Here is a 14,143-nt window from a genome sequence, read left to right on the forward strand (position 1 = left end):
ACTGATCACGGAGAGTATGAGTCCCAAATGCTGCGTTGTCTGCTCAGAACCAGAGAGGACCTTGCAATGGAAGGGGAAGGACCCAGCTGTCATGGTGCATGAGGGTACCAACGATATAGGTAAGAGCAAAATTAATAGCTGCTGAATTGAGAAGCAGAACCACAAATATCTCTGAGCAAAGGCTGAAGTGGCAGCAGTTAAATAAAATCACATTGAATTTACAGCTCAAAGACTAACATGGAAGAAATGGGTTTCAATTTAATTCACCAGTACTGGTGAAAGAGGAAGTTGTACATTTAGGATTATCTACATGTGAGCCAGCTTGGACCAGTTTCCTGGAGGTTCATTTAACTAAGGATGCAGAAAGGGCTTTGAATTGAGTAGCAGAGGAGGGTTCACGTAATTTTGAAAAATTAAAGGAAAAGGATAAGGCAGTAGCACAGGGTTGTGATAGTGTAATGGTAACCAAAGTGTAACCAGAAGGGACAAAGAGTACAAACATAAGTTTGTAAATATAGTAAGACTACAAAATATATGAACTCATGGCACAAATGGTGATAAATCATTTGGATATAAATGGCATTGCAGAGAAATGATTGCAAAGTGAGGAAGATTGAAAAAGAAATATTCCAGAATACATGTTTTGAAAAGACAGGCAAATATAAAAGTAAGAGCAAGCCTCAACTATAAGGATGACATTTGGAGATTTTTGGACAAGGGTCTTGACTCAGAAAATCAGGAAGTAGAATAAGTCTGTGTGGAGATTAGGAATAACAAGTCAAAAAATGTTGTTGTGCAAAATGTACATGCTTCCCATCAATACTAATATCATAGTACAAAGCATTAAGCATGAATTTATTGGAGCTTCTAATAAAGGCATGTAATATTTGTAATAATTTAATCCTTGTATAGACTGGACCAATCAAACTATAATGTTGGTCTAGAAGATAAGTTCATGGAATGGTTTTGTGACAATTTCTCAGAGATATATTTTGTAGAATGAACTAGGAATGCCATGATTTTAGAACTAGTGTTGTGGCAATGAGGCAAATTTATATCCACTGGAAAATCATGATCATTGTGCAATGTAAGTTCATGTTAATTTCAAAATACTCCAATCACAGATAAGCATCATAAATTCAAAGCCAGTTACATAAGAATGAGGTGAGATCTTCAGCAAAACCATTGAGAAACAAAAACTGATAAAGATCCATCTCATGTTTAGTAAGGAGATTAAGGATAGCATGAGGTTAAAATAAATGGCTTATAATGTTGCAAATAATGTAAATGACTCTGAGCTTTGGGAGTGTCTTAGAAAACATCCAAAAAATTGCCAAAAAGTTGACAAAAACGGGAAAAATACAATGAGCATAAACTAGCCAGGAATATAGAAACAGACTGTGAGAGCTCTGCAAACACATAAAAGGAGGAAAAGAATGGATGAAGTTACCATTGTACCTTTATAGGCAGAGATGGGAGGAATTGTCATGGGGAATGAGAAAATGGCTAAGACAGAGAATAAATACTTTGAGCCTGTCTTCACAGTAGGCGATACAAGTTACATACGAAAAGAAGGGAATAATCTAGGGGCTAGAAAAGTGTAAGGAAATTAAAGTATATAGTAACAGCAGATATTTCCAATTTCTTGCGTACCAATCAATAATGGCTCATTTGGAATCAAGACACATTATACCTGTTTAAAGTTTATGCTTCTTACACTCACAAATTGAGTTTTTCTTTTGAGAGAGTAATGTGCTAGGATAAGGCCATTACTTCCACAATGAATCACAAAATATGTATCCAGATAAGAGATTTGTTGAAGATAAACTGAAGGGTTGGATCATGTTCAATGTGGTTTGACGATGTTAAATTGTCCAGAATAGATTATGACATAAATTAAATATTTGATGATGTTTTATCCAAGCACTTTCATTGTGGCTGTCCTCTGATACTATGGGAACATTTTGATGGGAATTCACTGTAATCTTGGCAGAAGACCTCCAGAAATTATTGGCATATGCCGATTGGTAAACAACAGAATAATCAATTTCAACTGCATCAGGAAGAGCTAAAAAAGTAGTGTCATAAAATTCAACAACCAGCGCTAAAAACCATTCCAATAATGAAGCCTCTGAATGGAGTCAGCATTTTAGATGTTTTATAAAATACAGAGAAGTTTACAATCTATGGAAAACATATTCCATTTTATCATCTCATCACCTTCAATCCAAAAGTTTGCACTAATTCAACATCCTTAATGTCCCAACTTATTTCATAAAAGCTACTATTTTGCTTATTGAGCCTTATTAATTTTTGACACAAAAATATTAAAAATTGTCTCTTAAAGAATTTGCGGTTATGAAAGTGATACAGTTGATTAATCTTTGCATACTTCATCTTAATTTGAGTTACATTACAAATATTATCCAACCTAGCTGTACTGTACATATTTGGCTAAAGCAAAGCGATTCATCCTCCCATCAAATATCAGAGAGTATTTCCTTGTGTCCCAAATCCAACTTTTTCCTCTGTTTATAGTCGAGAGTTTCTCATGTCAAGGATAACTTTTCTATGCTGTGCACTGATTTGGAGCCACTTCACTGTTATGTTCTTTTAATAAGCTACATTCATCATATTGAGGAGCTTGTTAAACTTGTTTTGACTCTGATTATTAATTGGAGAACAGCACATCTGTAATAGGAGGGGCTGAAGCAGATGTGGATGATGGTTTTTAGGAATAGGTGAACTGAGTATAAAGCATGGTATTTGGGTCCCATAGTAAAAACATATTATCCAGTTTCTACAAGTCATTTAATTTATAGAGATTGGACACATACACAATGTTTTCTTATCATTAACCAAAATCATGGTTTCTGTCAAACCAGTCCAATTTGATTTGGTTCTCTCATGGTCAGTACATTCATGGAAATAATTTATATACTTCACAGTCTTGTATGGGTCTCTGCATAACTCTATATAACTCCACTTGCTATGTGATTTTTATAAAATAACTTCACTTTGGAAATACACTTCATTTTGTTACAACAATTTCTGAATATCACAATTCTTTCTTTGTAATACTAAAAAAAAAGCTTTCACTGCCTCATTTTTTTCAGCACCTCTTCTCTGTTTTGAACTGTTCAGCTGTGATGTAAAAAGAATGTGTGAGGTTTATACTGGAACACCATTCTAGACAACTTTGAATATTTACATTTGAACATTTTACATTCTTATTTTGCCATTCATGAGTTCTGTCTCATGGTAGAAAATACTTCCTCCATTTAGCATCCATGATATTTCTCCAGTGACAATGACCCCCACAGCCAGTTAAGTGGCTTGAATACAGATTATAAAAATCAATACTTCTAAACTTTCCCATATTTAGTACATTTTTCTGGAATGCTCTTAGAAGAGTTCAAAGAGTTGAAAGTTATGTTCTTAAACCATTAAGTGGCGGTGGAAAAGTTAATACAGCTCATAAATTTTCCTTGTGACCAGCAAAATGGAATTCAAAATGTGGCTTTGTAAAAGTCGGTGAACTGATACTATTCTTTCACAGCACAAACCACATCTGTTTCCTGCCTCCTCATCAGATGGTTTTGTTTTATTCTTAACCCTCTAATTTATCCCACAGCTAATTTAAAAATAACAGTGAGCTGAAACATATGGGCTCTCAAAACCAGGAGAATCTTCTGTTCTGAAACGAACAACTTCTCTGGGTCAGTTCACACAGCCAGATACAAGACATGAATTAAAAAGTAATTTACGTCAGCATCTTTGGATGGAAATTCACTGGAAGTCTCAGTTATTACCTGAGGCCCTTTTTAAACCTTGCATCACCAACAGCTTCTTCCCTGCACTCCAACCCTCCTCTAGCACTGTGCTAATTATACAATGTAGTGTGAAAAATAGAATGTGCTACATTGGTATTGAGTGGAGCAGAGTGAGGAACCTATTAAGAATTCATCTAGGGGTTCAAAGGTTAAAGCCGGAGCACCCCATAATCACAATATTGTGTGTTGAGGTCAGAGCTAAAGAAGCTAACATGACCCATGAGAAAAATTCTGTTTCAAACATGATTCATTGTCAAAATATTTTACTTTACATACTCTGAATTAGAAGATAGCTGCACATTGTTTATTTTGCTGCCCCTGACTCCTATTCCCTAGGATTCCCATCTCAGTGAGTGCAGAGGACATTATTGTGCTTTATTGTACTGTCAGCTTTCTTGGGAGTTTTCCTTGCCAACATGGTGGGAAATGGGGGAAGAGTGGATGGACCACACAAAACTGGGAAAAACGAGTTTCTTGACATACAATGGAGTTTGGTCTTGAAACTTTTCTCAGCCATCAATCAGCTTGATTGGGAGAGTTAGCTTCTTGTCCAGCAGCGAACACTCCAGATGGGATTACAGGGTTGGAAAGGTCAAATCCCCAATGGCAGAATGGGCCTTGAACTGAATAGGGCTTTGATCCCAAGGATCAGGGGAGTTGTGGGAGGGTGAGGAGATCAGACCAATAAGAGTTCTGACACCTGTGAAGTTAAATTCAAGAGGAGTGAGAAATTTCCAGAAGTGTTTCCGATGATGGTAATCTTTGACAGGGGTAGCGGAGGTGTTGACAGGAAGTAGTCCTGCTAGCTCATCACAATTGCTGTGATGGCATTTGTTTCTCTTCAAAATAGTCCTGGCTTTGTTGCAGCTATAGAGTTTTCCCTCAGAAACCTACCCTGTCTCAGTGAATCCTGCAAAGCAGGTTAAATCTCAGTTCCCCAGCCTCAATAATATGAGGCTCGACCACTTTTTGGAATTGAGCTGGTGACCTACCCTAATGTTTCGTCATCAGGAAATTGTTGTGCTGGCACAGGTTTCCTGACACCCCAGGATTTTTGCCGATTAAACCCTCTGCTAATCTCACCTACATTAAAATTTCACTAGTTTCCCTGCTTTCTTAGATTACACTTTTCTTAAAATGTTTTGCCATTTAATTAAGTCTTCTTGCTTTCCATTTTAAAATCTTCCTTTAGAATATCTTATTTGGGTCAAATATCTGTAAAAGAGATTTGTTTTGTGAGGTACATGCAGAAGTTCCTGGTGGAGGCAGTTGCTTCAAGATGTTTAATAACAAATCCTTCGCTGATACTGGTGCACAGAAGTGTACTCATTGCCGCTATCCTTGTGATATGAGTACAATATTAGAAAATTTTTGCTGTGTACTTATATAGTTCTGATACTCTGCAAGAAATTGTCATTTTATGGCTTAACTCCTGAGGTCATCATCTGTACATTGAACAGTAAGAATCACCTCAGCTTCCTATTCATTATCCATTTCCTACATATCATTTTTGAGCTTCATTGTGAGTTCTGTACCATTCTGATAATTCTTTATTCAGACAAGGTATCATCTAGCCCAATATAATCAGAAATTGCTAGAAATGCTCAGCAGATCTGGCACCATCTGTTGATGCAGATCCTCCCATTTTCTATAATATTGACTGAGTAAATTTGTAATATTTTCAATGCGTCTTTGTCCAATTGATCTCTCCCCTTAGGATTATTGCAGAATACTGTCCTGAATTGCTTAAGGGCATTCCATAATGTCACCCACAGACCGTCCAATTTAATGGCTATTTGCATATCAATTGTTCATACAAGTTCTTAATGAAGTAGCAAGGTTACAGGTTACTGTATCTTTTAAAAGAAGCATCCTGAAAGATCATTTGATACACAGGAGATACTCTAGGATTTCTGAATACATTTCAGGGTAACTGTGTCAGAAATGCTTTGCTAAATGGAATTGAGTTCAAGCAGGTACTGCAACTCAAGACTGGCCATCCATGAGGCATTGTGGGCCATCAACAGCAGCAGAATTGCACTCCAGCATAATCTGCAACGTCAAGGTCATGCATATCCCTCACTCTACCATTGCCATCAAATCAGAAGATCAAATATGGTTCAATAAAGAGTACAGGAGAGCATGTTAAGAGCAGCACCAGGCATTCCTAAAAATGAAATGTCAACCTAGTGAAGCTAGAAAGCAGGACTACCTGCATGCCAAACAGTATAAGCAGCAAGTGATAGACAGAGCTAAGTGAGTTCACAACAAACAAAGTGAGATTTAAACTCTGCAGACTTGCCACAAACAATCATGAATGGTAGCAGATAATTAAATAACTCAGTGGAGAAGAAGGATCCATAAGCATACTCAATGATTGGGGGAGCCCAGCATGTCAGTGAAAAAGATAAAACTGAGGTACTCAGAAATGCTAAGTGGATGATCCATCTCAATGGGACTTTTTTCCCATAGGAGGTTGAGGGACGACCTTATAGAGATTTATAAAATCATGAGGGGCATAGATAAAGTGAATTGCAAAGATTTTTTTCCTTAGTGCAAGGGAGTTTGAAACTAGAGGGCAAATGTTTAAGGTGCAAGGAGAAAGATTTAAAATGGACCAGAGGAGCAATTTTTCACACAGACTTTGGTTTGTTTGTCGAATGAATTACCAGAGGAACTGGTAGATGCAGATACAGTTACAACATTTATAAGACATTTGGACAGGTATATGATTAGGAAAGGTTTAGAGGGATTTGGACTAAACACAAGCAAATGGGATTAGTTTAGTTTGGGAAACCTGGTTGGCACAGACAAGTTAGACCAAATGACCTTTATCTGTGCTGTATGACTCTGTGAATCTACATAAAGGAATGACTGGAGACACTGAATTTTGAAAAGACAATAAGCCCTGATAACATTCCAGAAACAGTACTGAAAACCTGTGCTCCAGAACTTGCTGCATCCCCCCAAACTAAGGTCTTGCAATACAATGTCTACAGGGGAACATGGAACATTGCCCAGGTATGTCCTGTGCACAAAAAGCAGGACAACTGTAACCTGGCAAATTACTGACCCATCAGTCATGTGATGGAAGGTGACATCAATAGATCTATCAAGCATCACCTGCTCAGCAATGACCTGCTCAATGACGCCCAGTTGGGGTTCCACCAGGGCCATTCAGCTCCTGACCTCATCACAGCCTTGGTTCAAACAGGGACAAAAGAACCAAATTCTAAAGGTGAGGGTGAGAGTGACAGCCCCTGACATTAAAACTGCATTTGAATGGGTGTGGCATCAAAGAGTTCAAGCAAACCTGAGACAATAGGAATTAGGGTCTAGACTGGAGTAGTGCTGGAAAAGCACAGCAGTTCAGGCAGCATCCGAGGAGCAGTAAAATCGATGTTTCGGGCAAAAGCCCTTCATCAGGAAAACAGGCAGAGACCCTGAAGTGTGGAAAGATAAGTGAGAGGAGAGTGGGGGTGGGGAGAAAGTAGCATAGAGTACAGTAGGTGTGTGAGGGAGGGGATGAAGGTGAAAGGTCATGGGGGAGGGGGGAGGGGGGAGTGGACAGGTGGAAAAGGAGATAGGCAGGTAGGACAAGTCATGGGGACAGTGCCAAGCTGGAAGTTTGGAACTGGGGGCTTTTGCCCGAAACATCAATTTTACTGCTCCTCGAATGCTGCCTGAACTGCTGTGCTTTTCCAGCACCACTTTAACCTAGACCCTGGTTTCCAGCATCTGCAGTCATTGTTTTTACTCAATAGGAATTAGGGCAAATGCATGGAGCCATATCTAAAATAAAGGAAAATGAGTGTGGTTGATAGGGAGGGTCACTCATCTCAACTCCAGGCCATATCTGCAGGAAGTTAAAAATCACACAACACCAGGTTATAGTCCAACAGGTTTAATTGGAAGCACACTAGCTTTTGGAGCGACACTCCTTCATCAGGTGATTGTGTCTGCAGGAGTCCTTCAGTCATCAATGACCTTCCCTCCATCATAAAGACAGCCGTGGGAATGTTTGCTGATGATTGCACAATGTTTATTAATATTCATGATTCATTAGATACTGGAGCAATCCATGCCCAAATGGAGCAAGACCTGTGTACAATTTCTAGGCATGAGCTGACACTACCATCTTTACAATATTAAAAAATAATTAAAAACAGCTGAACTTTTTGACATTTCAAAATGTTTGACACGCTTTGTAAGATTCACACCGCATAAGTGCCAAGACATGACCATCTTCAAAAAGACAATATCTAACCATTACCCCTCAATTACAATGGCACCACTATCACTGAATCTCCCATTATCAATAACCTAATGGTTACCATTGATAGTGGGTGGCACAGTGGCACAGCAGTTAGCACTGCTGCATCACAGCGCCAGAGACCCGGGTTCAATTCCCGCCTCAGGCGACTGACTGTGTGGAGTTTGCACATTCTCCCCGTGTCTGCGTGGGTTTCCTCCGGGTGCTCCGGTTTCCTCCCACAGTCCAAAGAGGTATGGGTCAGGTGAATTGGCCATGCTAAATTGCCTGTAGTGTTAGGTAAGGGGTAAATGTAGGGGTATGGGTGGGTTGCGCTTCGGCGGGTCAGTGTGGACTTGTTGGGCTGAAGGGCCTGTTTCCACACTGTAAGTAATCTAATTGATGAGACATTGAACTGGACTAGCCATATAAGTATTGTGACTACAGGAACAAGACAGAGTAACTCACCTACTGAGTCCCTAAAGTCTGTCCACCATCTCCAAGACACAAGTGACAGTGTGATGGAATACTCTCCACTTTCCTGGATGAGTAAATTTCTAACAACAGTCAAGAAGCCTGAGATAGGACAATGCAGCCTGCTTGATTGGCAACATAGCCACAATTCTGGATTAGTGATGCTGGAAGAGCACAGCAGTTCAGGCAGCATCCAAGGAGCAGCAAAATCGACATTTCGGGCAAAAGCCCCACATAGCCACAAGCCTACACTCTGTCCAGCAATGTATAATATCTATAAGATGCACTGCAGAAATGTTCTAGGCTTCTTAGATAGCATGTTCAAACCCATGACCACTACCATCTGGAAGGACGAGGGCAGCAGATACATAGGAACATCACCATTTGCAAATTCCTCTCCAAACCACTCACCGTCCCAACTTGGAAATATATTGTCATACCTTCAGTATTTGTGTTGTGGATCACAATCCTGGAACTTGCTGTCTAACGGTATTGTGGGTTTACCTACAGCAAATGGAATGCAGCACTTCAAGAAGGTAGCTTGTCACTATTTTCTTAAATGCAACTAGAGATAGGAAATAAATGCTGATTCAGCCAGCAACCTCCATATCCTGGGAAATAATTGACAAAGATATTCAAAACAAGGATTAATGGCAGCTTGCAGTCCTTTCATTTATCTTTGCTGACCTTGTAAGGTCATTAGACCCTGTCCTGCAGCAAAGATGCATCCAAATTTCTTTGGACATAGTCTTCTACTATCTGGGACACTACCTTCCATTGGCCCCAGCTATTATATTGACAAGTCTCTTGCCATTCACTCCCACGGGTTCATTAACCTGCAAAGCATGCTGCAGGTCAACATTACATTTAATTCTGGCTTCACACAAACATGGTCAGAGACAAAAGAAAAACTGCAGATGCTGGAATCCAAGGTAGACAAGCAGGAGGCAGGAAGAACACAACAAGTCAAACAGCAGCAGGAGGTGGGGAATTCAACATTTCAGGAAATGTTGACTTCTCCACCTCCTGGTGCTGCCTGGCTTGCTGTGTACTTCCAGCCTCCCACACAAACATGGGCACCAATTGCATCGAAAAGGATACAGGGTAATTGCACAATGCAATCGTCACACTCATTTTGGTGTCGGCCCAGTTAGCTTCTTTATTTTTTTATTTAGTATTGGAAGTTGTGCATTGGGGAACTGTAGATCACCCATCTGTTGCCCTTGGGCTGCTTTATAATCCAAACTGAACAGTAGAATAAACATAAAGACTTTTTCTTAGCATTTAGTTTACACCACAAGAAAAATAACTTCCCTATCTGCCAGCTGTAACAGCATTCACAATAGTTTATGAACTCTGTGTACAATTGTGTGGTTAAAAAGCATATGGGGCATTTTCCTGGACCTACTTTTATGTCAAATGTTTGTCAGACTTTTATACATGCAGTTATGTAATCAGTAATGCAGTTTGAATATAATGTGTCTTTTATTCATCCTTCTATACTGATGCAATGATAAAACAAATATCCAGAAGTTAAAGAGTTAACAAGAAATTTCTTCAAAAGCTTTCAGTTAAGGAATGGAGAAACCTAATGAAAATTAATAACTAGAAAATGGAATAGTCTCACGTGAGTCCTTGTCCTTATAACCTCTCCAATGTTCCTGCAAGGGGCCCCAGTTACTGTAGTTTCCGAAAGATCAAGATCAATTATTTTTTTATGTATCAAAGCTATTTGGAATTCCCAAGATGGTAAAGCTTTGCTCTCGACAACATTGAAAAATAATAAGAAACAACTGAAATTTTTGACATTTCATAATATTTGACACACACACTTGTTCATTCACGCCAGTCAGCATGTGTACTCACTGTAATCCCAGATGTGCTTTCTTTCCTTTAGTTGACAGCTATCAAACCCACCTTATAATATACATATTATACAAAATCTTGCCTTGACTTACTAACCACTCTTAAATTATCATTAGCCTTCAATTTCTAAATTCTGTGTTGTGGGTTTTGAGATCTGTCATTACTATTGTGTAGTATCAACACTGCTCTCAGAAAACGTCAGACAATCTGCAGTTGGTTTACCTGTGCTGCTGATGTAGAATAATCCACATGTTGACTATTCATGAAGCCTTCCTACCTGTAAATATCTCAGTACTGAAATCCTGAGGGACATAGTTCCCACCCACGGTCTTCACAAAGCTGGTTGAAGGGGTCTTAACTTGCACAGATCAGGATAGCATAAAAATCTCCATACCCACTTGTCCCACACAGTTGGAATGAATGGCACATAAAGTACCAAAGGCGATTACTAAGGTGGACATTGAACAGATGTTCCCCCTTGTGGGACAGTCTCAATCAAGAGGTCACAGACATAGTGTGAGAGGAGGTAAATTCAAAACTGAGATGAAGAGAAGCTACTTCTCTCAGAGGGTTGTGAATCTGTGGAACTCACTACAGCAAAGTGCTGTGGAGGCAAAAATCAATCATCAGATTCAAGAAAGAAATACGTTTCTGATGCAAACTGGGATAAAGGGCAATAGGGAGCAAGCAGAAGATGAGACCAAAATATGATCAGCCAAGATCAGGTTAAATGGTGGAACAGGCTCAAAGGCCTGAATTGCCTATACCCCCTCCAAAATCCTATGTTCCCACAAATAGATTTTGAGATTTCAGGTTCTTGACTGCAAACATGACCCTCTCAGCCCTTGTAAGGGAAGCAGTTGAGTTTTTTTCTAAATGCATTCCCATCCAAGTATCCAGGCCTGGTCTTGACTCCACTCATGGAATCTAATGCTGTCTAAGTGGTTTCAGGTGGACTTCAACCCATTCAACTTGTTGAGGTGTAACATGTCCAGACTAAGCTGGACATTCATTTCTCCACTTCCTTATCAACATATACCTGATAAACAACTCTCATGTCTTCCTTTAATGTAGCAGACAGGTTAAAAATACTTGATACACCAACATTATCATTGAGTTCCCCAGATTGTTGAGAACCGTACCTTAATAACAGATTTAAGTTTCTAGTGCAATCCTTCTATATTTCAATTTTTTTTTAAAAAATTGATTCTAAACATCACAATGTAAAACATTCATAATTAAACAGTGGAACAGTCAAATCAGTTTCAGAGGGAGCAATCATGACAATGATTGATTTTTATATTTGCAGCAAGAATACAATCTATTGATTTCAGTTTTATTGACCATGATCTAAGATTAAGTGTATGAGGTTGGCACTCCATCACCTTGCACCTGCAATATGAATACAATGAATGGTTTGTTCATATACTGAACAGCCAGGAAACCCCTGACAGTATTGATGCCTGTTTCCATATGTAACTTCTGCAGTTACCTTCTTGTGAATGATTTATATTATCAAGCTGTACCTCCTACTCTTAATAATACTTTTAATAAACTAGATAATCTCATGTGGCTTTGCTGACAGACAAAAGCAAACAAGTTCCTTTCTCTTTCCCTGCAACTGTCTTCCTGCTGTCTACACCTTCTAATTCCTTCTTCTATTTACATGTCCTTGCTTTTCTTTTGTTTGCCTTCAATATTTTCTGTCTTTGTCACTCTTCTTCAATCATCTTTCCAATTTTCTAAATGTGAAACTTGCACACACATTCGCCTTGGTCATATCTTTATCTGTCTTCAGTCATTTCTATTTCCCCCCACTTTCTTCTAACAAAAGCAGGAAACAATTCTCTTTGTTTCTCTGACATTGCTGAGAACTGGTTCAAACTGGCATGGTTATGACAGTTACCAAACAAAACATACACATCCCTTTACTTAATCTGAATCCTGGATCTTTCCTCTAAGAATATTAATATTTTGGTATGTTCCAATACTATGTTGTCGATAACCTTGTGAGGTACAAGATGTTTCTGGTGGGATTTTTTTCAGAATGTACCTTCTTTTTGAGCCAAATTCAATGACAAAATAATGTCATGAACTGCAAAGAAACGTGGAACACAGGAAGGGGAGTGTCCATTTAGTTTGCAAGTTTGCTCCACCACTCAGTGAGGTCATGGCTAATCTGCCAGCTAACCCACACCATTAAATATTCTTAACTAACAAGAATCTACAATATCAGATTTAAAATGAATGAGTGATCTACCATTAATTGTCATTTGTCGAAAAGAGTTCCAAAATCCTACCACCCTTTGTATGTAGGACATTTTCCTAATTTCACTGCTCTAAGGTCTGCCTCTAATTTTAAAACATGTCACATAGAGGCATACAGCATGGAAACAGGCCTTTCAGCCCAACAGATCCATGCCAAGTGGGTTTTTTAAACTTAATAGTCAGATTTGCCTGGATGGCCCCGTGGCTAGCACTGCTGCCTCATAGCACTAGGGGCCTAAGTTTGATTTTACACATTTTCCCAGTGTCTGTGTGGGTTTCCTCTGCGTGCTCTGGCTTCCTCTCACAGTTGAAAGATGTGCAGGTTAGGTGAATTGGCCGTGCTAAATTGCCCGTAGTGTTCAGGGATGTGCAGGCAAAGTGGGTTAGCCATGGGAATTGCAGTATTATGGGGTAGGGTGTGGGTGTAAATGGAAATGCTCTTAGGAAGGGTGGTGTGGACCAAATGGGCCAAATGGCTTGCTTCCACTCTGTGAGGATTCAATGATTGCCTGCATTTGGTCCGCATCCCTCTGAACCTTTCTTATCCACATACTGTCCAAATATTTTTTAAATGCTGCGTTAGACGCCAAGCAGCAGAAAAAGTTTCTCACTATCACCTCATCTGTTCTACATAATATCTGAAAACATCGTTGCTTTTCTAAATTCTAAGAGGAACAAACTGCATTTACATAGCTCTATTGATAATTTCATGCCTCTGTTTATGTCAGAATGGAAGCAGGAGCTTTAAAAATTGCGAATAGAATCCAATTCTGGGATTCCTGGCCCCATTCCTCATGCTGAGAGTTTTCACCCACGTGGGTAAAGATGCAGTTGATAGCCCACAATCTACACTCCCAACCAGAACATCTGTAGGCAATGCCACAACTTTCTTAGTTGACTCCTCAAAGGACCATATTTTCTGTCTTTGTCACTTATTTTCACTCTTTCCAATTTTCTAAACCTGAAACTTGCACACACTTGCGCCTTGGTCATACCTTTATGTCTTCAGTTATTTATATTTTTCCCCACTTTCTTCTAATAACAGCAGGCAAACTTTCTCTTTATTGGCAATCTTTTAAAATTAGGTTTAAAAGGTCTTACCCATGTCCTTTTCAAGTTCTCAAAGTCTCCTCTATGCTTGTTCTGCAACCCCGTGCCCATTACATCACACCCATGACCCTTCCATGTCCTAACAATACCCATGGCTGCCATGTGCCTTCCATGCCCTTACATCCTTGATGCGCTATGTACAGAATCAATGAAACCTATAGCATTGTGACAGGCAATAAATGCTGGTTAGCCAGCAACGCCCACACCCTACAAATGAATTTTTAAAAAATAACAATGACAAATCCTGAAATACTGAGGAAAACAACGCCCATTCAGAAATCTGAAAAGGCTGCTGTTCAGACAATGTTAAAAGTATGTCAGTCAGTTGGATCCATGAAGC

This window comes from Hemiscyllium ocellatum, chromosome 10 (genome assembly GCF_020745735.1).
Source record: "Hemiscyllium ocellatum isolate sHemOce1 chromosome 10, sHemOce1.pat.X.cur, whole genome shotgun sequence".
Taxonomy (NCBI): domain Eukaryota; kingdom Metazoa; phylum Chordata; class Chondrichthyes; order Orectolobiformes; family Hemiscylliidae; genus Hemiscyllium; species Hemiscyllium ocellatum.